We start from the raw sequence: 25,624 nt of genomic DNA on the forward strand, positions 1-25,624 counted from the left end.
TCGATCCGAACGAAATCTTTTCTCGATCCGGAAGAAATCTTTTTTCCATCCGGAAGAAATCTTTTCTCGATCCAGATGAAATCTTTTCTCGATCCAGATGAAATCTTTTCTCGATCCAGATGAAATCTTTTCTCGATCCGAACAAAATTTTTTTTCGATCCGGACGAAATATTTTTTTCGATCCGGACGAAATCTTTTCTCGGTCCGGACGAAAAGTTTTCTCGGTCCGGACGAAAAGTTTTCTCGGTCCGGACGAAAAGTTTTCTCGGTCCGGACGAAAAGTTTTCTCGGTCCGGACGAAATCTTTTCTCGGTCCGGACGAAAAGTTTTCTCGGTCCAGTTGAAATCCTTTTTCGATCCAGACGAAATATTTTCTCGATCCACACGATATCTTTTTTCGATCCAGACGAATTCTTATCTTGATCCAGATGAAATCTTTTCTCGATCCAGGTGAAGTCTTTTCTAGATCAACACGAAATCTTCTCTCGATCCATACGAAATCTTCTCTCGATCCATACGAAATCTTCTCTCGATCCATACGAAATCTTTTCTTTATCCATACTTCTCTATCCATACGAAATTTTTTTACGACCCATACGAAATCTTTTCACGATCCATATGACATTTTTTTTACGATCCATATTAAATTTTTTTACGATCGTTCGGGAGTATTTTCCTGGATAGAGGTGGAATTTTCAACGATTCAGGCTGAATTTGCCACGACTTTGGAGGAATTTACGTCGATTGAGACGGATTTTGTTTTCAGGTGGAAAACTATCTTGTACTTACTGTATTAATTTATACAGAAATATTTACTTTACAGAAATAATAGAAATTTTATACCTACTTAAATGTACAATATCATTTTGTTATATTTTTATTTATCAGTACATCAAAACGAGGTTTTATCCTGTTGGCATCTGAAAGGAACAGTAGCCTACTGATCGTAATGAAACATCAGTTACACATGTTCGATGTCTGCCTTTATTAAAGTTGATTATAGAAAACAGTTGCTCACAAATATAAATGTTGAGCCAAACATAGCGATCATTTTCACAGCCAGCCAGTGTAGTCGTGGATATTATTGCTAATGTTTAGTCTTGTAAAACTCAACCAGGCTTCAGTATTATTCAAACGATCTTTAGCCCTTAGGTCATATTGAAGATCAATAAGTCCGAGCTGTAAATCGTTAAATGTTATGTTTTATTTAACGACGCTCGCAACTGCGAAGGTTATATGAGCACACTTAAATTCAATCGACCTGGCCCGGAATCGAACCTGCAACCTCGGGCATAGAAGGCCAGCGCTATATCAACTGCGCCAACCAGGCCCACGTGTAACTTATATGGCATTGTTTCAACTGGCGTTGAAGATTTTATTATGACAACTTTAAACTTCTTTCCAATTAAGACAAGATTTTTAGTAGGTTATTTTACGACACTTTATCAACAGCTTATGTTATTTAGCGTCTGAATGAGAAGAAGGTGATAATGCCGGTGAAATGAGTCCGGGGTCCACCACCGAAAGTTACTCAGCGTTTGCTCATACTGAGTTGAGGGAAAACCCCGGAAAAACCTCAACCAGGTAACTTGACTCGGGAATCGAACCCGGGCCACCTGGTTTCGCAGCTAGACGCGCTAACCGTTACTCCACAGGTGTGGACCTTAACACAAAATCTTGGAACCTAGAATTAAATTCATTTTGAATTTCAATTAATATTTGCACATAATCGTTTAACATGGCTTCATCACGAGCAGTTTCTATCGTTCGAAAGTAAGCCATATTACCTTCCCGAAACTGACTTACGAAAAGTGTACAGTAGCGTGCAAATTAATCCGAACACAACGTATTTTTACATTTTCTGTCATTGTTGGCCTCACAGCTGCTCATACCGCTTTAATTGACATCTGTAGTACGTGTAATTCCATTGTTGAAGGTCTGTCATTATTTTTATAATATGTGACATTTTGCCTGTCGTTTTGTACTTATAAGCATTTCAGTTGTGTTGAAGACTTAATACTGCAATCCTGTGTACATTCTGTCGTCTTCACAAATGGATACAACTCCACGAAAACGGTCTAAAATTATAACATTAGCAGAGCATTCTTCTATGACACAGAGGCAAATTGCTGCAGAATGTCACATCGGTTTGGCTACCGTTAATTCGATCATAAAACGATACAGGGAGACTGGATCCATCACACCCAGAAAAAAGGAAACTGTGGCCGGAAAAGGAAGACTTCACTTGCAGATGATCGTTTAATTGTCAGGAAAAGTAAATTAAATCCTACACTAACTGCTGTCGACTTAACCCGCGAGTTAATGGCTACCACTGGGGCGAATATTCACGTCACAACAGTGCGGCGTAGGGTTTTGGAAGCTGGACGAAGGGCTCGTAAGCCTATTAAGAAGCAACTGCTAACCCCTGTTATGTGCAAAAAACTCTTAATGTGGGCAAAATTACATCAACACTGGACAGTGAATGACTGGAAGAATGTACTTTTTTCCTATGAGTCTCATTTCGAGGTCCACGGCCACCGTGTTTCTTACGTACGGATTGGATCCGAAAAAGTAACAGCAGCTCATCTCCAACAAGCACCCAAATACCCCCCTAAAGTAATGTTTTGGGGTTGTTTTACGCATGAAGGGCCTGGAGCATTAATACCTATCAAGGGAATGATGAATTCTGACAAATATATTCACTTATTGGAAACCAGAATCGTACCCTAGCTGCAAAAATCATTTCCGGATGGCAGAAGTGTGTTCCAACAAGACCTGACACCTTGCCATACGTCTCGAAAAACTACAGAATTCTTCAACAAGAATAATATTCAGGTACTCCCCTGGTCAGGCAACTCACCCGACATCAACCCCACTGAGAACTTGTGGTCAATCTGCAAAAGAAGAATGCAAAAAATGGATTGTTCTACAAAGGAGAAGATGATTTCTGCCCTCATTGGTGTATGGTTTCGCGATGAAGAAATGAAGAATATTTGTGGGAAATTAGTGGAATCCATGCCAAATCGTCTCAGAGCTGTTATTAGGAACAAGGGAGGCCACATAGATTACTGAGGTATGTCTTAGATCCTTTTTTATCCCGTTTGAGTGTTTTTGTATAAGTAATTACGTTGTTCGGATTAATTTGCACGCTACTGTAAGTTTACGACTGAAATCCTGTAATTTATTCACCATATCAACACCGAGCTGGCCTTTTCCCTGAAGAGAGATATTTAAATTGTTGAAGATATCTTTAATATCTTTATGTCTGGACTCGTAATGACGCATTATGTTATGTTTCTTTCTACCTTTCAAAATGTTGTGGCAGATAAATCACTGAGTATTTACTCCAGCAGCTATGAAAAAATAAGTATTTTCCCATGCAACATTGAAAGAACTTGCCTGATCACTACTTTACCGTCTTTTAGATTCCTCCATACTGTACTGTAGGAGTAGGTAAGCAACGTGAAACAGTTACTGAGAATAGGCCTATACACTGCACTCCACTAGATAGCTGGGTGGTCGTTTCCTTCTCCTCTATCTATAGCAGGTCTATGTCATTCTGACGTATCTTCCTCTCCGATTCGGCGAGCGGTAAACACAGCTCTCCCGCTCGGAAGGAGCGCTGTTTGTGCAGGTATGATTTAGACGAAGAATACCATAATCTCGTCAAAGAATGTTCATGATAAATTTATATAGAAAAGAATTACGATTTGAAATAGAGTTTTATTTTTACTTCAATTTTTATTGTACCTGAGTTTTTGAATGTACTTCACTCCCACCCCCTCTACTAGTAAACTTACAACCGTTCTCCAGACAGAATAAAGCGTATACAGTCAAAGTCGCCTTACGGTCAAAGTAAACACGAACGGTACTGAGTGAGTATAGTACGTTCCAGATATATGTTCGCGTTTTCCAGTGACGAAAGACCTTTCAATATTGAATCATATTTTCGCACAGCTACTGTTGTCCGTTTGCCTACGTCGCATCCCGGTTTCCCACACCCGCTTCTGTTCGCCCCTCTATAAAGACTAGTGGCTGGGCTGTCTTAGATCTTTTCTGTAAACATTAATTTTTGTTTGGAATTAGGCGTATACGTAATATTATACAACTGTTTAAAATAACTTAAATAAAATGGCCTCGTTAATTAACTGTCACGTGATTTCCCTCTTTTCTATGACCCTGCGACAAAACCATTTGGACCGACAGTAGATAGCTTTTATTTTATTTTTTATTTTAGTAGGTTATTTTACGACGCTTTATCAACATCTTATGTTATTTAGCGTCTGAATGAGATTAAGGTGATAAAGCCGGTGAAATGAGTCCGGGGTCCAACACCGAAAGTTACCCAGCATTTGCTCAAATTGGGTTGAGGGAAAACCCCGGAAAAAACCTCAACCGGGTAACTTGTCCCTACCAGGAATCGAACCCGGGCCACCTGGTTTCGCGGCCAGACGCGCTAACCTTTACTCCACAGGTGTGGACGATAGTAGATAGCATGTCTGAGTAATTTTATCTTTTCGTATCGGGCAGAAGTGAAGATTGAATTTATAGTACGTAAGGTACTCTTTTATAGAGTACGTTCAGAATTATTTCAACATGAGTTACTAGTACGAAGGATGAAACTGGTAATTACAATTAAGTACTATAATTTATAGTGCGATAATATGCACAAAAGAACTGGAGCCTGTATCGAAATGAACGGCCACCATTTTCAAAATTGTGTTTAAATATCCATATTATGATTATTTTTCAATTTAACTTCATTCTCTATATTGTACGCTAATGTGCTGTAGACAGTATAATATACACTGCATAATGAATACGTCCACATGGACAGCTCAGTTCGTGAGTAAAAACACTCATTGTTAATACAGTACTGTATTTTGATTAAACAAAAACCTAATGAAAATTATCAAACTCAAAATCGCGATATTTTCTACTTTACGTAAATGGATGAACTACTTTTCTTCCCTCCTATACCTAGTAAAGTGATCTGTTTGTATTTTACGCCAGTAGTCTATCATCGAACTTCAGTCGTGGAAGGGGGTAGCAAACGGTGTTCTGAACCTTTAATCCAAAGGTATAGCCAGGTTAATATTAGAAATGTTAGTAAAAATAAAATGATGTCCCTGTGCTAGAAATCCGTCGCTGCCGAGAATTGATCTCTAGTACAGCGAAGGACAAGTCACAATCAAACAGCACTGCCCCCTGTGTGCTACAACAAACATGTTGATGTATTTTTATATTACGTTATCATTTTATTCGCAGAATATTCACTTTTTTCGATACCACGCAGGATTATACGAGCAAGCAATCTCCCAACCGACAATCCCGCTACAACGAGGTTCCATTGTGCTGGTTCATTCATTCGTCACTAAACGATTTAGCAGGCTGTGAATTAATGCCATATGATTCCTTTCTTCACCTCTGCGTGACGTAAGAAAGCAGAGTCCGACAGATTATCCGCTGTGATCCGGCTCCACATGTTTATGGAGGACTGATATGGACCACCGCCCGCCCCGTCGCCATGGACACGCCGGGCCGAGGGTGAACATAAGACGGGCGCTTCCGCAACCAGAGCCTTCCTTCTACAAGAGGGAATGCTGGGGAATAAAGACAGAATGCGTTTCGAAGACGCTGAAGGAAGAGGATGAGTGACGGAAAGTTTTATTGTTTTGTTTAAAGGCGCTTCGACTTGGATGTATTTTTCCTTTAAAAATAAAGTTAACAAATAAATGTATTTAGTTTATAATTATTCTTATTTTTCCGCCGTCTTAGCTTAGTTATTAGTAGGTAGGATATGCTTCTATCATTCAATCGGTCCGTGGTTCGATTCTAGACAAAGTAAAGATTTAGTAGGAAGTGTGTACTTCTATTTCTTCTGATAATACAGATGTAAGAGGTCCCTCTCTCTAGGAGAACTACCTCCCGCCTCCCTCTCTGTTTACAATGTTGCAAGCTGTTTGCATCGGTCAGTGACTTGAAATTAGTAGTAGTAGTAGTAATAATAGTAGTAGTGGTAATAGTAGTAGTAGTGGTAATAGTAGTAGTAGTGTAGTAGTAGTAGTAGTAGTGGTAGTAGTAATAATAGTGGTACTAAAACTAGTGGTAGTAACAGTAGTACTAGTAATAGTAGTAGTAGTAATAGTAATAGTAGTGGTAGTAAAAGTAGTAGTAGTAACAGTAGTAATAATAGTAGTAGTAGTGGTAGTAGTAATAGTAAAAGTAGTAGTAGTGGTAATAGTAGTAGTAGTGTAGTAGTAGTAGTAGTGGTAGTAGTAATAATAGTGGTACTAAAACTAGTGGTAGTAACAGTAGTACTAGTAATAGTAGTAGTAGTAATAGTAATAGTAGTGGTAGTAAAAGTAGTAGTAGTAATAGTAGTAATAGTAGTAATAATAGTAGTAGTAGTGGTAGTAGTAATAGTAAAAGTAGTAGTAGTAAAAGTAGTAGTAGTGGTAATAGTAGTAGTAGTAGTAGTAAAAGTAGTAGTAGTAGTAGTAGTAGTAAAAGTAGTAGTAGTGGTAATAGTAGTAGTAGTAATAGTAGTAGTAGTAGTAGTAGTAAAAGTAAAAGTAGTAGTAGTAGTAAAAGTAGTAGTAGTAGTAAAAGTAGTAGTAGTAGTAAAAGTAGTAGTAGTAGTAGTAAAAGTAGTAGTAGTAGTAAAAGTAGTAGTAGCAGTAAAAGTATTAGTAGCAGTAAAAGTAGTAGTAGTAGTAAAAGTAGTAGTAGTAGTAGTAGTAGTAGTAAAAGTAGTAGTAGTAGTAGTAAAAGTAGTAGTAGTAGTAAAAGTAGTAGTAGTAGTAATAGTAGTAGTAGTAGTAGTAGTAATAGTAGTAGTAATAGTAGTAGTGGTAATAGTAGTAGTAGCGGTAATAATAGTAGTAGTAGCAGTAGTAATAGTAGTAGTAGTAGCAGCAGTAATAGTAGTAGTAGCAGCAGTAGCAGTAGCAGTAGCAGCAGTAGTAGTAGTAGTAGTTTTATTTTGCCTGGCAGAGTTAAGGCCATGAGGCCTTCTCTTCCACTCAACCGTGGTTTAATTAAATTTACACGCAAACTATCCACGCTATTGAATAGTAATAGTAGGGTTTAATAAGGGCGCGTAAGCTACCCACGCTATTGAAATACGCCATAGAGATAAATGATTTTTTATTAGATTTTGTAACAATATGGACAAAAATCACGATCTTACTCGTAATGGTTACCGAATAGGAGGGTGTAAACTTTTGGGAATTTTTTTTTCTGAGAAAACAAACTATAAACTTTCCACCAATATGCTATTATACTTTTTTTGTTGCATACAACATGAGCTATTCGCTCTGAAAATCAGTAGCGTTATTTTACTTACATCCTGTATATTCTTCAGGAATTTTTTACCGCTTGGTAAGCCACCGAAAACTGCATTACCTATTATTCACGGAGTATTCCCATTTGTCAAAAAGTTCAGCTAACTGATGTCGTGAGATATGTAAACTTTTGATGGCTGTGGCAATACCGACTACAAAACAAACGCCACTTTTCACGTTTGTTTTACCATTACATTGAAACTGATTAACAAACACTGACGAATTCATTTTCTAAGAACTTTACTGATCTAGACCAAACTGCACATCAGTATTTACTCCACGCGGAACTGACTCTTTAAATATTTAGTTATTATTGGCAGAGGAAAGAAACATCATCAATATGCTGACTGATTCATAACTTCCAGGCTTCGTTGTAACAGTACGACTTCCTCGTTCAATGCCCAGCCCTACATTAGCAGTCCACTTCTATCTTGTTTCATTACCCAAAGCAAAAGCGAATTCTATGTTGTATTCGACGTCAACTACGAGTGCCTAGGAAAAATGTTCCCTGCAGTTAATTAACAGACCAAGTCCATTATCTGACGTAGAAATATGTCTTTCTTCTAAGTATGAGGTGGTTTACTTAGGAATTCAGCACCATATAAACATTAAACCCTCGCTCTCCTTGCATTCCCCTCGCTCTCCTTGCAGTCTCCTCCTTGTATTCACCTTCATCTCCTAGCCTTCCCCTTGTTCTCCCTGTATTCCTGCTTGTTATCCTTGTATTCCCCTTGTTCTCTCTGTATTCCTGCTTGTTATCCTTGTATTCCTGCTTGTTATCCTTGTATTCCCCTTGTTCTCCCTGTATTCCTGCTTGTTATCCTTGTATTCCTGCTTGTTATCCTTGTATTCCCCTTGTTCTCTCTGTATTCCTGCTTGTTATTCTTGTATTCCTGCTTGTTATCCTTGTATTCCCCTTGTTCTCTCTGTATTCCTGCTTGTTATCCTTGTATTCCCCTTGTTCTCCCTGTATTCCTGCTTGTTATCCTTGTATTCCTGCTTGTTATACTTGTATTCCTGCTTGTTATACTTGTATTCCTGCTTGTTATCCTTGTATTCCTGCTTGTTATCCTTGTATTCCTGCTTGTTATCCTTGTATTCCTGCTTGTTATCCCTGCATTCCTGCTTGTTATCCTTGTATTCCTGCTTGTTATCCTTGTATTCCTGCTTGTTATCCTTGTATTCCTGCTTGTTATCCTTGTATTCCTCCTTGTTCTCCTTGTATTCCTGATTGTTATCCCTGTATTCCTGCTTGTTATCCTTGTATTCCCCTTGTTCTCCTTGTATTCCTGCTTGTTATCCCTGTATTCCTGCTTGTTATCCTTGTATTCCCCTTGTTATCCCTGTATTCCTGCTTGTTATCCCTGTATTCCCCTTGTTCTCCTTGCATTCCTGCTTGTTATCCTTGTATTCCCCTTGTTATCCCTGTATTCCTGCTTGTTATCCTTGTATTCCCCTTGTTATCCCTGTATTCCTGCTTGTTATCCTTGTATTCCTGCTTGTTATCCTTGTATTCCTGCTTGTTATCCTTGTATTCCTGCTTGTTATCCTTGTATTCCTGCTTGTTATCCTTGTATTCCTGCTTGTTATCCCTGTATTCCTGCTTGTTATCCTTGTATTCCCCTTGTTATCCCTGTATTCCTGCTTGTTATCCTTGTATTCCCCTTGTTCTCCCTGTATTCCTGCTTGTTATCCTTGTATTCCTGCTTGATATCCTTGTATTCCTGCTTGTTATCCTTGTATTCCCCTTGTTATCCCTGTATTCCTGCTTGTTATCCCTGTATTCCCCTTGTTCTCCCTGTATTCCTGCTTGTTATCCTTGTATTCCTGCTTGATATCCTTGTATTCCTGCTTGTTATCCTTGTATTCCCCTTGTTATCCCTGTATTCCCCTTGTTATCCCTGAATTCCTGCTTGTTATCCTTGTATTCCTGCTTGTTATCCTTGTATTCCTGCTTGTTATCCTTGTATTCCTGCTTGTTATCCTTGTATTCCTGCTTGTTATCCTTGTATTCCCCTTGTTCTCCTTGTATTCGTGCTTGTTATCCTTGTATTCCTGCTTGTTATCCCTGTATTCCTGCTTGTTATCCTTGTATTCCTGCTTGTTATCCTTGTATTCCCCTTGTTATCCCTGTATTCCTGCATGTTATCCCTGTATTCCCATTGTTCTCCTTGTATTCCTGCTTGTTATCCTTGTATTCCTGCTTGTTATCCTTGTATTCCCCTTGTTCTCCTTGTATTCGTGCTTGTTATCCTTGTATTCCTGCTTGTTATCCTTGTATTCCTGCTTGTTATCCCTGTATTCCTGCTTGTTATCCTTGTATTCCCTTGTTATCCCTGTATTCCTGCTTGTTATCCCTGTATTCCCCTTGTTCTCCTTGTATTCCTGCTTGTTATCCCTGTATTCCTGCTTGTTATCCCTGTATTCCCCTTGTTCTCCTTGTATTCCTGCTTGTTCTCCTTGTATTCGTGCTTGTTATCCTTGTATTCGTGCTTATCCTTGTATTCCTGCTTGTTATCCTTGTATTCCCCTTGTTATCCCTGTATTCCTGCTTGTTATCCTTGTATTCCTGCTTGTTATCCTTGTATTCCTGCTAGTTATCCTTGTATTCCCCTTGTTCTCCTTGTATTACCCTTGTCATCCTTGTATTCCCCTTGTTCTCTTTGTATTCCCCTTGTCATCCTTGTATTCCCCTTGTTCTCCTTGTATTACCCTTGTCATCCTTGTAGTCCCCTTGTTCTCTTTGTATTCCCCTTGTTCTCTTTGTATTCCCCTTATTTTCCTTGTATTCCCCTTGTTCTCCTTGTATTACCCTTGTCATCCTTGTATTACCCATGTTCTCTTTGTATTCCCCTTGTTCTCCTCGTATTCTTCTTTTTCTGTTTATATTTTCCTTGTTATCCTTGTTTCGTTTCTCACGCAACCTACTCGTAGTTGTACGTAATGAGTAAAGTTACGGACCGCTCGCTTTCTCTTTTTTATCCTGATCAGTTTTCAGTTTATAGTATAAAATTTGGGCGATAAGTACTTATTAATCTACCGATCAAAATAACAGATAAGCGATAACTGTATTAGTATAATTAAGTTCTGAAACTTGGCGAAGTTTATAAGTTAAAATGATTTCTTAATAAGGATAATAAGTTACTTCCAGGAAAATTTTCATATTTAAAATTTCCTGGAAAAATTTCATATTAGGAATTATCTGTCTCGCAGGAAGAAATTAATTTTTATCAAGTAGCTACAGTACATACCTACTCCACAAACTCTCACTTTTAATACGAAAACCAACGATTAATTTTAGTTGTCATACGTTACATAAGTTATTATTTTAATGTTTATATAAATTGTTGCTTTCCTTTCGGAAATAACTCCGAACAGCGGAGCGGGTGCGTTTGACAGACACCACCTGAAACCATTTCATAATAACAACAACATGCAGTTAGTTCGGCCCTGTCCCATCCGTCTGTCGGCTTTCCGTCCTATCACTGATATGTAATCAAAGCACAGTGCAGGGTTTGTTGTGCAAACTATTCAGTTTAGAACATTTTGGGTTAAGTTGCAAAATACGAGGTGACTCAAACCTCTCATATGAATTATCAAACTTTTACAGCTTTAACAAAGACATTTTCCAGTCTCTAGATCAGTGATGTCAAAGCAAGCGCATTTTTTCTGACCTTGACGTCGTGCGCGGGCATCAATCGCTAGGTATGCTAGGAGGAATAAGCATCCTGTTGGATTAAGAAAACAGTGGTGCACAAACTTCAAACGGAACGTGAAATTTTATGTCGTTATTTTTATATGGCTTCTTTCTGTTTGGTATTATCTATATTGTCTGTAAAACAAAAGTACTAACACTGATTTCTTAATATTGCACTTGTGTTTTAAATCTTAATAACATAATAAAGAGTAAAGAAGGAATATTCACACAAATTCCATAATGACTACAACTATACTGTACTAAGTGAATTAAACACATCATTCATAAAGAAATTGTTATCCCAAAGAAAGATACTGAATATGACATGATAAGTTGAAATTGATATTGATAGTATCTTTAGCCTTATAAAAGTAATCAAATAGTACATTATGCAACAAGCCTATAATGAAGGTAATTAAGAAGCGAGTATGGATATTTATGAAACGAGCGCAAGCGAGTTTCATAATTTTCATACGAGCTTCTTAATTACCATTATAGGCGAGTTTCATACGACTTTTTATGCTCGACCATATTTCTAACTTGATATTATTAAGTTCCTTTGTATCTGACCTTGACCAATGTCCCGTATGTTGTGAGATGTGTGCAGACGCGAAAGTATTGATTTTTTCCGAGGAACAGATGTTCACATTGACCTTGCTAGGCCATAAGAACCTACAGAGATAACATTGAAATTAAATTAGACATTGAAAAACGAGATGACAAATTGAATTTATTTGAATATTATTTACAATTAACGCTAATTATTATAGTAACAGAACATAACCTTCTGCGACAGTATTGGATTTCCAGCCTCCGTGACTTTTCGCTAATTCTCTTTCGATTGCATATCCGAGAATAATCGATACTTGCGGTTTTATAACGGTAGAAAGCTGACCTGTCATTGGCTGAACAGTTGTAACCTGAGTCGTTATTGGCTGAAAGACCTGACCTTTAATGAGTAGGTGTACTTTAATGACATGCATTAAAGGTCTGCTACCAGGTGTATAATTACTACATTTCGGCATGGTCGACATAAAGAATATTATAGCACAAAGCACAGTTGTCTAGGTATATGTTTTAACTGTAACTAATATTACATAATAAAACTCTTATCGCATTATGCTTTTAGGTGATATTGGTGCGCAACTTTCTGTTATCAGGATATTAAATTATCTCGAAATCTGCTGAAGCTATAGAGCTGACGTTTTACCAACACATAGGCACATATCTTTTGTTTGTGATGTAACAGTAGTTGCTTTGTTAATTCATTTCCTTACAAACATTTTCCATGCGAATATTTTCAAACATTTTAATACACTATCTTCAGTAATACGTATTTACGATATATTATATTTACGGAAACATTGTTTTAGTACCTGTAAGGCTACTAAACAAACATATCTGAAAATTTCACTTTTCTGTAAAAAAAAAGTTAAGAAAATATTCCTTTTGAATAAAAAAAGCAAACTAAATACTTGTGAAAAATGAGCATTAAAATTAAAACTTACATTCTTATAATGCACTTATACTTCTCAGACAAATCTAAAAATTTCCATGGATACAGTTTTAATAAGTTCTCTTTCCTTTATCTATTGAATCAGTGCTGGCCATCCCTGAATATATCTCGACCAAGCGGCATATACTACCTCTTTCGTCTGTCTCTTTCCTTTCCGCTGTAAAGCGCTCAGGCTCTCCTGGGCTCTAAAGCGCGCGCTTGCTCCTATGGGCATCAGTTGACATCACTGCTCTAGATAGTGGAAACTTTTCCTTACATGGAAGTCTCTCCACTCTGCCTTCCTTACGTCGTCTCGTACACAACTTGCCGGGAAAGCAATAGGAAAATACCTTCTAGTCATAAACATGAAATAGTAGCAGTAGTAATAATAATAGTGGTTTTAGTAGTGGCAGTATTGAATAGAATTTGTAGAAAGATACTTGGTGCCCGTGTCTGGTTTAGGGGATACCACAGAATTCCAAAGTAAATACTTACTTCTGAGTGACCCATTACTTGCGCTTGTGGTTAGACTTTGTGTGGTCTTTAGAGTTATTACAAGTTTCTTTGTAGAGTTTGAAATTCGTTGCTATGACGACGAAAAGAAAAAAAAAGACTGTGATGATGTTGGAAGGAATAAATTACTAGGATAGAAAAAAAAAGAAAGTGAAATGGGAAGCGAAAAAAAAAAATAGATGGTCTGGAGATAGGTGTGAAGGTTCTGTTGTCAGAGAGGACGGTAGGGGGTGGGGGGATGAGAACTATAATTAGTACACATTCAGAAATTTTGTAATTATGAGTCGTGTCATTCCTGCAGACAGCTTTCGGCGATGGATTTAAGCCGGTTGTATTAAATATGTCAAGCCAGCAACTCAAGTGGTTGCAACCTCCATACACGGCAGTTGATTGTGGTCGAAAAAGACAGACTGAGGGTAGACAGAAATGTGCGTTGCAGAGATAATTCAAAAGCGTGGGGGTTGCAGGGCTTGTCTCCAAAATTAGACAAGTATGAAGCCTCCGTCTGGATCTGAAGTTCATTTTCGTCTCTGGTTGTGTGGGTTGTCGCCCCCGCTATGTCAGATTCGCACGTGTGAAGGTGTGATGCACAACACAAACAATGGAATTTCATTCAATATCGTTTGATCATTTACACCACAACGGGTAAAGACTAGACTTAAAGCTGAGTTTAATTCACGGTCTAGACTTTGAATCTTGTCAAGGACATGGCATTTTATTAGTTTTCAATGTGATACACTTTTTCATGCAGAGACCCGGTGTCAGGGGACAATGTCAGAGAACTACCGAAGCTATGCGAGAGTATTCGCGTATTGTGAGATCAGAAAAAAGTCGTGGAAGAAAGTAGGACTTGTCGTACTTTTAATAGAGATGTAATCCATGCCGTCAAGAACTGATTCGCTGTTTACATTTCTTTTAACACTTTGAACAGGAAGAATGCATCCACATGCAAACCCGAGGACTAAATTAATATGGATGAATGGGATTTCAAATAACAGAAAATATATTTATCTCTAACCTACTGCTTGCTGACAATCAAGTGATAATTGCCCAGGATAATGAAATGCTGATTATATGTTCAGGAAATTACAGAAGAGTGCAGGAAGTGGGGATTGAACATAAACCTAAACAAGACTGAATACATGACTGTAGGTATTGATGAAATTTTAACTGAAAACACAAAATTAACCCTTAAATTCGCAAAGTATCCTATAGGATACAACAGGTTAATAGGCTATATGTTATAATTTTAATAGAACAATAGAAAACAAATTGGTAGCAAAATTAAAATTTCACAATACATATAAAATATGGACATTGTGATAGCTGTTTTCTTTACGGTCCGACACTGTTTAATAAACTAGTGTGAGAAATGAAGTTTTGCCAATTTAATGATTAAGAAACTAAGAAACTGTAAATAACCAGGATCAATATTGCAGTTCAAAAAGGCTAAAAATTGAGAGGAAAACAAGCTATTGGAATACTAAATTCATTACTATGAAGTAGTAACATTTTGGCTAATACAAAGAAAATCTATATATATAATTTGAACTGGTAATGGAAATTACGGGAAAACGGCTGAACGGATTTTAATAAATGACCCCTCATTTTGAAGCTTGGGACCCAAAGTTTTTCGGAAAAGTAGTAGTTTTCAGTGAAATGTCAATTTTCGTACATAATTTTCCTACTTTTTTCCAAAATCCATCTGTTGTCAGTTTTGAGAACTAATTTTATCGAATCATGGCCGACTTGATTGAATTTCAGAACAAAACACACACTACAATAAACAATAGGCTATTACACGAAGGCCATGACCTGCAGGATTGCCGACATATTTAGAGCTCAATTCAATTTGTTATTAAAAACTGATTCTGCAGTGTATAATTTTCTGAGTACAGCTGTGTATTGGATATTCAAATCTACGAAACTTGAGGTGGTTTGATGACATTATTACCATTAGAAATTAAATATTATTGTAGTTAATATCATGATGCATCTATTTTTCATTAATTGTACATAATATTGATGCTATATTGATGACATGAAAGTGAAACGTTTTGAGGTTATGTAAGTAAATGTAGAGAATATCTTAATTTAGATCTTCATTTCTATAATTTACTGAGTGGCTGTTATATATAACTACAAAACTTAAGATAATAATATTGTTATTAAAAATAAAATATTTTTATACTTATTAGCCCAGTGGGGTTGAGTCTTTTTCATATATTTAATGGCGGTGTAGTGTGGATATTGATATGTGCCATTGTCTTCAGTATTGGCCCGAGAGAGCGCAAAAATTACAGTTCCTAAGGAAAGATCAAAAGGTATTACTTACTGATAAAATAAGAGGCCTAGAAAATTTTGTAGTCTCCAGATCATTTCAGCAAGATCTCTTAGTAGGATAAAATGATTTTACGCTCTACATTTCAAGTTCTACATGCAGCAGCTATACGAAAATGCTATTGTTCGAAAGCTTAGCAAACCTGACATTTTTTTAACTTTCGCCTACAATCCACAATGACCTGAAATAGCTACTGCTATCGTCCTGACATTGATACTTGCGTTTTCGCGTTGAAACTCAAAAACTGAAGTTGGATAGGTTCAAGAGAAAGTATTTGGCCTAAAAAAAATCCATTCAGAGGGAGTATGTTTCATTATTATGGAAGCAAATAACTATCAAAAAGACAAGTATTCTTCATTGAAAATAAATCTGAAAAATGTTTATTTGAACGTCTAACGGACTTAGTTTGCAACAGAATTTGCTGCACAAGCCACTAGTAATCTATAAAACTATAGTGGAGAATATAATGCTCTATGGAGCGGGAACTTAGACAGTGAATAGGGTAAAAGAAGGAAAATTAAGAGTCAATGAAATGGACTTCTGGAGGGGATCAGCTAGGAGGTCAAGAAGAGAAAAGGTAAGGAATACAACAATAAGGCAGATAATGAATGTAGAGTAGAAGTTATAGATCAAAAAAAGATTACAATGGAATGCACATGTTAAAAAGATAGAACATAGAAGAATATCAAAGGAAATCATGCGATAGGAACCAGAAGGAAGGGGCAGGAAATAAAGACCTAATTAAAATTGAATAGATGGAGTAAGAAGAAATATGCAACCGAAAGGACTGCAAGATCCAGATACATTAAATAGGGAGCAATGGAGAAAAAAACTAAATGAAGACATGATACATTTGTAATACGCAAATCGACAATTAATTTCAGTTTGCATGGTTACATATTTTAATGTTTAAATTGTTGCTTTCCTTTGGGAACTATATCCGAACAACGGACCACGATGTACTGTTTTGCTGCTTTGTTTAGACTCAAACGCATTCTACTAAACAGGCGGAACAGTCTATTGCTGTTGAGATTATGTAGGGGAGAGTCGGGTAGTATCGGACATCGGGTAGTATCGGACAGTGAGTTTCTTTCATCTACCACACGATGATAGTACCTGATTGACATGGTTACGTTTCTGTGATGTCGCATAGAGAAACGTAACCATGTCATTCAGGTACTACCATATGGTGGTAGATGAAAGAAACGCACTGTCAGATACTACCCGATGTCCGATACTACCCGACTCTCCCCTAAGACCGGTGAAAAGATACACGAAGTTGGACTAAGCAAAGAAGACATTCATAAAGGTTACACAAACTGATGATCTATTATAACTTAATTAATTAATGAATAATTTATTAATTTATGCATTTATGCATTTATTAATTTAATTTATTACTTTATTCATTCATTCATTTAATTTATGTGTTTAACTTACTTATTTAATTAAATTATTCACTTTTTTATTTATTTATTTATTCATTTATTCATTCATTCGTTTATTAATTTATGCATTTATTAATTTATTCATTTATTAATTTACTAATTTATTCATTTATTAATTTACTAATTTATTCATTTATTAATTTACTAATTTATTCATTTATTAATTTAATTTATTAATATATTATTTTATTCATTCATTCATTTATGTATTTAATTCACTTATTTATTTAGTTAATTTATTCACTTATTTACTTATTTATTTATTTATTTATTTATTTATTTATTTATTTATTTATTTATTTATTTATTCATTTATTAATTCATTCGTTTATTAATTTATGCATTTATTAATTTATTCATTTATTAATTTACTAATTTATTAATTTATTCATTTATTAATTTACTAATTTATTAATTTATCCATTTATTAATTTAATTTATTCATTTATTCATTCATTCATTTATGTATTTAATTCACTTATTTATTTAATTAATTTATTCACTTATTTACTTATTTATTTATTCATTCATTCATTCATTTATTCATTTGTTCATTTATTCATTCATTCATTTATGGATTTATGCATTTATTAATTTATTCATTTATTAATTTACTAAATTTATGAATTTATTAATTCATTCATTTAATTTATTAATTTATTCATTCATTCATTAAATTTATGTATTTAATTAACTTATTTATTTAATTAACTTTTTATTTAATTAACTTTTTATTTAATTAACTTATTTATTTATTTATTCATTTATTCATTCATTCATTCATTTATTAATTCATTCGTTTATTAATTTATGCATTTATTAATTTATTCATTTATTAATTTACTAATTTATTAATTTATTCATTTATTAATTTACTAATTTATTAATTTATCCATTTATTAATTTAATTTATTCATTTATTCATTCATTCATTTATGTATTTAATTCACTTATTTATTTAATTAATTTATTCACTTATTTACTTATTTATTTATTCATTCATTCATTCATTTATTCATTTGTTCATTTATTCATTCATTCGTTTATTGATTTATGCATTTATTAATTTATTTATTTCTTAATTTACTAATTTATGAATGTATTAATTTATTCATTTAATTTATTAATTTATTCATTCATTCATTTAATTTATGTATTTAATTAACTTTTTATTTAATTAATTATTTATTTATTTATTTATTCATTTATTCATTTATTTATTTATTTATTACTTCTCCAGTTTTACCTCGTCTCCAATGCAAATTTACAGTCCAATGAGTTGTTGTTGTTGTTGTTGTTAAGTCAACTGTCTGAAGACAGATGTGAACCTCGTAACTGACACAAATAAGGCATCAATAATGAGATAACTAAGCCAGGAGACAATGGGGTAGAGTGACTAGTTCCTTTCCCCCTCCATTGCATACATCGCTGACTACTAACATATTACACTAGTCAGACTTCACAATTCCAGTGAGTATTGGTTATTACTATTAAATAATAACCAACCTTAGAGATAGGAACACACACTGAGACAACACAACACAATACATGCTAAGGGACATTCAACCCAGGCCCGTGGATGGAAGTTGAATGTCTGGGAATCGAACTACTGACCGTTTCATTGAGAACCTCCACTTTCCCACGGCGTTGAACATCATTACTGACTACAGAATAAAATGGAGTAAGCTGATGGAAATAATGGACGAAGAATGCTCAAAAGTGTACTTGCAAGCAGTGCATGGCTCGTTGATATCCAGTACCACTCCACTCTGCGTCGGGGATAGAACTAGTGCTCGCACTCTACGGAGGGATAATACTGTATATTATGTTGTATGATTTCTAATTTTGTAGTGTCCGTTGCTGTAATAGAATTCCAGACCGCAGATGCATATTGTAATTTTTATCTAATGCCAAAATAGCGCATTGCAAAATTAATCCATTATTGGACCCAACATTTTAATATATTTTAATTGCATGATTATCAATTAAATCTATATAGTTATGAAAATAAAGTTCACTATCAAAAAACATTCAAACGTATTTTACATAATTTGCTAATGGTTTAAAATATAGGTACACTCCAATTGAACAAAAATAATTAATTTTTAACGTTAACTTTATTATATGATGGCCACTGGGATGAAGCGGACAGATTTTCGCGTTAACATTGATGCAATTCCGTTTTCGATTTTAACACCTAGGGACCGTATTGTGTCCCAGGGCGTACGGAGATAGGTTTGTTGTTCATAGAATATATTAGCGTGACGTCATTATTTTGCGCGTAACAGAGATACTATCAGGGAACACTTGCATCTTGTTTATGCTGCAGTTGACGTTCTATTCATGATTAAAAACTAGTGATAAAAATGGGTACTACGATGACTTTTCCTACAATTTAAAGTATTTGTTCATTTATTTAATTTATTTTTACTGGTACTGACAGAGTTAAGGGCTTCAGCCTTCTCTTCCACTCAACCAGTATAAAAATACATAGCACATTTAAATACGTCAATACAGAAAACAATGGAATAATAATAGTAGGTGGTGGTGGTGATGGTGGTGGTAGTGGTGATGTAGTAGTAGTAGTAGTAGTAGTAGTAGTAGTAGTAGTAGTAGTAGTAGTAGAAATATTAATAATATTAATAGCAATAATAATATTAATAGCAATAATAATAATAATAATAATAATAATAATAATAATAATAATAATAATAGTAATATAATAATAATATAAATGATACTCGGGAGGAAATTAAACACAGAATAAATATGGGAAATGCCTGTTATTATTCGGCTGAGAAGCTTTTATCATCTAGTCTGTTGTCAAAAAATCTGAAAGTTAGAATTTATAAAACAGTTATATTACCGGTTGTTCTTTATGGTTGTGAACTAGGATTCTCACTTTGAGAGGGAACATAGGTTAAGGGTGTTTGAGAATAAGGTTTTTACGAAAATATTTGGGGCTAAGAGGGATGAAGTTACAGGAGAATGGAGAAAGTTACACAACGCAGAACTGCACGCATTGTATTCTTCACCTGACATAATTAGAAACTTTAAATCCAGACGTTTGAGATGGACGGAGCATGTAGTACGTATGGGCGAATCCATAAATTCATATAGAATGTTAGTTGGGAGGCCGGAGGGAAAAAGACCTTTAGGGAGGCCGAAACGTAGATGGGAGTGTAATAAAAAAAATGGATTTGAGGGAGGCCGGATATGATGGTAAAGATTGGATTGGTCTTGCTCAGGATAGGACCGATAGCAGGCTTATGTGAGGGCGGCAATGAACCTCCGGGTTCCTTAAAAGCCAGTCAGTAAGTAGGCTAAGTAATAATATTAGTAGTAGTAATAATAATAATAATAATAATAATAATAATAATAAATGTTGCAATAAGATTTAATGTAAAGTGTAATGCAATGGAATATACAAAATGGGAGAAAAAGAACGGCACAAAATTAGAAATATTCTATTTTCGGAAATACAAAATATTACTTTATAATGAATACACTGTTGGAAAGAGTAGACTTTAAAGATGAGCGGGAATTTTTATAATCTTTTTTTGAGTCTCAATTAAAATCTTATGGAGGTCAATACACAATGACGCGAAAAATGTGGTTTTTGAAGACAATTTATTACTTCAAAATGCAGAAACTGAATGTTGGAGAAATTAATAATAATTAATGATCTTTCAAACAATCAAAATTAAAAATGATGCCCTACGTGACCACTATTACCTCGCACAACAATTTGTAGGCGTCTTCTCCATTGTCCAGTAGCACTGGATATCTGTCTTTGATCAAGCCGGACCAACATTCAAGAAGGCGTTGTCTTGAATGTTCAATATTACGAATTCTTGTTTTGTAGTTTTAACTGCTTTTTGTAGTTGACTCCATACAAAATAGTCCACAGGATTAAGATCTCGTTTGAAACTCCAGTAGAAACCATCAGAGAATCTGAGAAATGCGATCTTTCACGCAATAATCTCTCAGGAGGGATATCATGTCCGTATCTTGCTAGTCAATCGTTGTACACTTGAAACAGATCATTCTCGCTGAGCGCAGTTCCTCACAATTTGACGGGCAGATAAATTATCATATTGGTGCAAATGTTTAATGAAAATCTTGTCTTCGTTCGTTAAGCGACCCATTATTCACAAAATGAGAACTCAAAACGGAAGAAAACAAATGATGATAGTACAACAAACGGCTTGGCCTGCTGAACTCGTAAGACCATAATGCTTAGTTCGGCATAAACGATCGATTTTGCACTGCCTTACAAAAAATAAAAAATAATGTTTAATAAAAGGTAAACAATTAAATATTACAGTAATTTCCCGGTCTGCAAGGACTGTGAAATTTGCCTGTGAAATAAAATTTCAAGTGAAATCATTAGCTACTGGAATATAAGATTTTAAATTGTGTGCCTTTTTTTGGCTCACTCTGTATAATACAAAACAACGTGATAAGCTAAAAATTACAAAATACAGAATAGCAATCAATACCTACTAGTGGCTTGTGGAGCAAATCCTACAAACTAAGTTCATTAGACGTCCAAATAAACATTTTTCAGATTTATTTTCAATGAAGAATACCAGACATTCTGAAAGTTATTTGCTTCCATAATAATGAAAGATTCTCTCGAGCCAATACTGAAGAGAACCACGCATATAAATATCTACACCACACCGCCATTAAATATATGAAAAAGACCCAACCCCACTTGATTAATAACTATAAAAATATTTGATTTTTAATAATATTATTATCTTACGTAATTTTTATAGTTTTCAGTAACATATACTATATATACTATATAGCCGCCACTCAGTAAAATATAGAAATCAAAATTTAATGTAAGTTATTCTGTACATCTACTTATATAACCCCAAAACGTTTCACTTTCAGATCATCAATATATCATTAATATGTATAATTAATGAAAAATAGTCACATCATGGCATTAACTACAATAATGTTTCATTTCTAATGGCAATAATGTCATCAAACCACCTCAAGGTTTGTAGTTTTTAATATCCAATACACAGCTGTACCCAGAAATTACACACCACAGAATCGAACCTGTATATTATTTTTAGTAAGTTAAGTTTTTAATAACCAATTTAATTTGAGCTGTAAATATGTCAGCATTCTTGCAGATCATGGCCTTCGTGTAATATTGTTTACTGTAGTGTGTGTTTTGTTTTATTCTGCAATGCAATTAGCTATTTCTCAAAACTGACGACAGATGGATTTTGGAAAATAGGAAAATTGTGTTGAAAAATTGACATTTCACTGAAAACTACTATTTTTCTGAAAAACTTTTGGTTCCAAGCTTCAAAATGAGGGGTCATTTATTAAAATCCGTTCAGCCGTTTTCCCGTAATTTCCATTACCAGTTCAAATTATATATATATATATATATATATATATAGATAACAGGAAAAACTTGTCTGAAAGACTATAATAGCTCAATTGTGTATGTGTATGAAATACGAAGTCAACTTCTTCTTCGGGAGGTTCCAAAGCAAGGCCCCCACGATGGCTAGAAAAATACGACGATCGTGCTGCTCATGGCAACCAGCAGACGGGGATCCACGCATGTCCGCGCCATACGTCACGAGACTCTGAAAACCATTAAGGAGATCAACGTGGCGCTGAAGGAATGCCGAAAGAGGTTTGACAGAGAGCGACCCCTGGCTTGGCCGATGACCCGCTGCACGTCTTTTGATAGACGAGATTTATTTATCGACATCTCCACTTCAATTACCTGCCTCGAGTTGTGATTGTTTCTGTCGCTTTATGTTAAGTCTCATTTTCGACTGCGGAATTCAGACACGAGATGAGTCTGCCAAGAAAACAAGCAAACAACTGAAAACAGAGAGATTTATGCCTCGAATCTATCGGATAAACAAATGCCGCAAACCTATCAGACAAACCAACGTCGAAAAACCATACACAGAAATGCCGGTAATAAATTGGATATGCTTTTGTCGATAATTATTCATTTGCTATATTAATTCTTTGAATCAACAGATAAATTAATTAGAATATTACACTTTCACTATGTCCTACTACTTTTGACCAACAAAACGACATGTTTCAACCAATCATGACTGCAATTTTATCACCTCCCTAGCATTTGTTTTTATCACCTCCCTAGCATTTGTTTTTTCACCTCCCAAGCCTTTGCCTTTATCACCACCCAGCATTTGTTTTTATCACCTCCCCAGCATTTGTTTTTATCACTTCCCTAGCATTTGTTTTATCACCTCAGAGCATTTGTTTTTATCGCCTCCCTAGCATTTATTTATCACCTCCCTAGCATTTGTTTTTATCACCTCTCAGAATTTATTATCACCTCCCTAGCATTTGTTTTTGTCACCTCCCTAGTCTTTGTCTTTATCGCCTCCCAGCATTTGTTTTTATCACCTCCCAGCATTTGTTTTTATCGCCTCCGTAGCATTTGTTTTTATCGCCTCCGTAGCATTTGTTTTTATCACCTCCCTAGCATTTGCTTTTATCATCTCCCTTGCACTTGTTTTTATCACCTCCCTAGCATTTGTTTTTATCACCTCCCAGCATTTGTTTTTATCACCTCCCAGCATGTTTTATCACCTCCCTAGCATTTGTTTTTATCATCTCCCTTGCACTTGTTTCATCACCTCCCTAGTACTTGTTTTATCACCTCCCTAGTACTTGTTTTATCACCTCCCTAGCATTTGTTTTTATCACCTCCCTAGCATTTGTTTTTATCACCTCCCAGCATGTTTTATCACCTCCCTAGCATTTGTTTTATCATCTCCCTTGCACTTGTTTTTATTACCTCCCTAGCATTTGTTTTTATCACCTCCCTAGGATTTGATTTTATCACCTCCCTACCATTTGTTCCTGCTGTTTACTTCATCCCCCTAAATTAAAACTTTTCCATCATTTATCTTGTTTATATTATTTAGGTTACGTTATAGCTTCTGTTGTATGGAATTATGGATAGTCACGTATCAGATATTGCTTAATATATTTCAGTAATTGAAGTGGAATGCAATTGTTTTAATAAAAATGAAACTGAATCAACAAAGCCTTTCTGACTAGTAATCGTCCACACACTTCAATAAAGATTGTAAAGATGGCACAAGTGGGACAAGAGAACAGCTCATCATAATACACTACTGCCATCTGGCGGAATATTTGTAATGATGAGTCCAGAAAAACAGAGAGTTTAGAATTGAACGGGTTACATCAGCTGCTTGTTTATACGGATGATGTGAATATGTTAGAAAAATATGCACAAACTATTAGCGAAAGCACGGAAATTTTACTTCAAGCAAGTAAACTGATAGGTTTTAAAGTAAATCTCGAAAACACAAAGTATATGATTATATTTCGTGATCAGAACATAGTACCGAATGGAAACATAAAAATTGAAAAATTGATCCTTTGAAGAGGTGCAAAGATTCAAATATCTTGGAGCAACAGTAACAAATATAAATGACACTCGAGAGGAAATTAAACACAGAATAAATATGGAAAATACCTGTTATTATTCGGTTGAGAAGCTTTTGTCATCTAGTCTGCTGTCAAAAAATCTTAAAGTTAGAATTTATAAAACAGTTATATTACCGATTGTTCTGTATGGTTGTGAAACTTGGACTCTCAATTTGAGAGAGGAACAGAGATTAAGGGTGCTAGAGAATAAGTCTCTTAGGAAAATATTTATGACTAAGAGGGATGAAGTTACAGGAGAATGGAGAAAGTTACACAACGCAGAACTGCACGCATTGTATTCTTCACCTGACATAATTAGGAACTTAAAATCCAGACGTTTGAGATGGGCAAGGCATGTAACACGTATGGGCGAATCCAGAAATGCGTATAGAGTGTTAATTGTGAGACCAGAGGGGAAAAAAATCTTTTGTGGAGGCCGAGACGTAGATGGGAGAATTAAAATGGATTTGAGGTAGGTGAGATATGATGGTAGGGACTGGATTAATCTTGCTCAGGATAGGGACCGATGGCGGGCTTATGTGAGAGCGGCAATGAACCTGCGGGTTGTCTAAAAGCCATTTGTAAGTTACTTACTTACTTACAAATGGCTTTTAAGGAACCCGAAGGTTCATTACCGCCCTCACATAAGCCCGCCAGCGGTCCCTATCCTGTGCAAGATTAATCCAGTCTCTATCATCATAACCCCCCTCCCTCAAATCCATTTTAATATTATCCTCCCATCTACGTCTCGGCCTCCCTAAAGGTCTTTTTCCCTCCGGTCTCCCAACTAACACTCTATATGCATTTCTGGATTCGCCCATACGTGCTACATGCCCTGCCCATCTCAAACGTCTGGATTTTAAGTTCCTAATTATGTTAGGTGAAGAATACAATGCGTGAAGTTCTGTGTTGCGTAACTTTCTCCATTCTCCTGTAACTTCATCCCGCTTAGCCCCAAATATTTTCCTAAGCATCTTATTCTCAAACACCCTTAACCTATGTTCCTCTCTCAGAGTGAGAGTCCAAGTTTCACAACCATATAGAAGAACCGGTAATATAACTGTTTTATAAATTCTAACTTTCAGATTTTTTGACAGCAGACTGGGTGATAAGAGCTTCTCAACCGAATAATAACAGGCATTTCCCATATTTATTTGCACTTAATTTCCTCCCGAGTGTCATTTATATTTGTTACTGTTGCTCCAAGATATTTGAATTTTTCCACCTCTTCGAAGGATAAATCTCCAATTTTTATATTTCCATTTCGTACAATATTCTGGTCACGAGACATAATCATATACT

The sequence above is a fragment of the Periplaneta americana genome, chromosome 2 (assembly GCF_040183065.1).
Source record: "Periplaneta americana isolate PAMFEO1 chromosome 2, P.americana_PAMFEO1_priV1, whole genome shotgun sequence".
Classification (NCBI taxonomy): Eukaryota; Metazoa; Arthropoda; class Insecta; order Blattodea; family Blattidae; genus Periplaneta; species Periplaneta americana.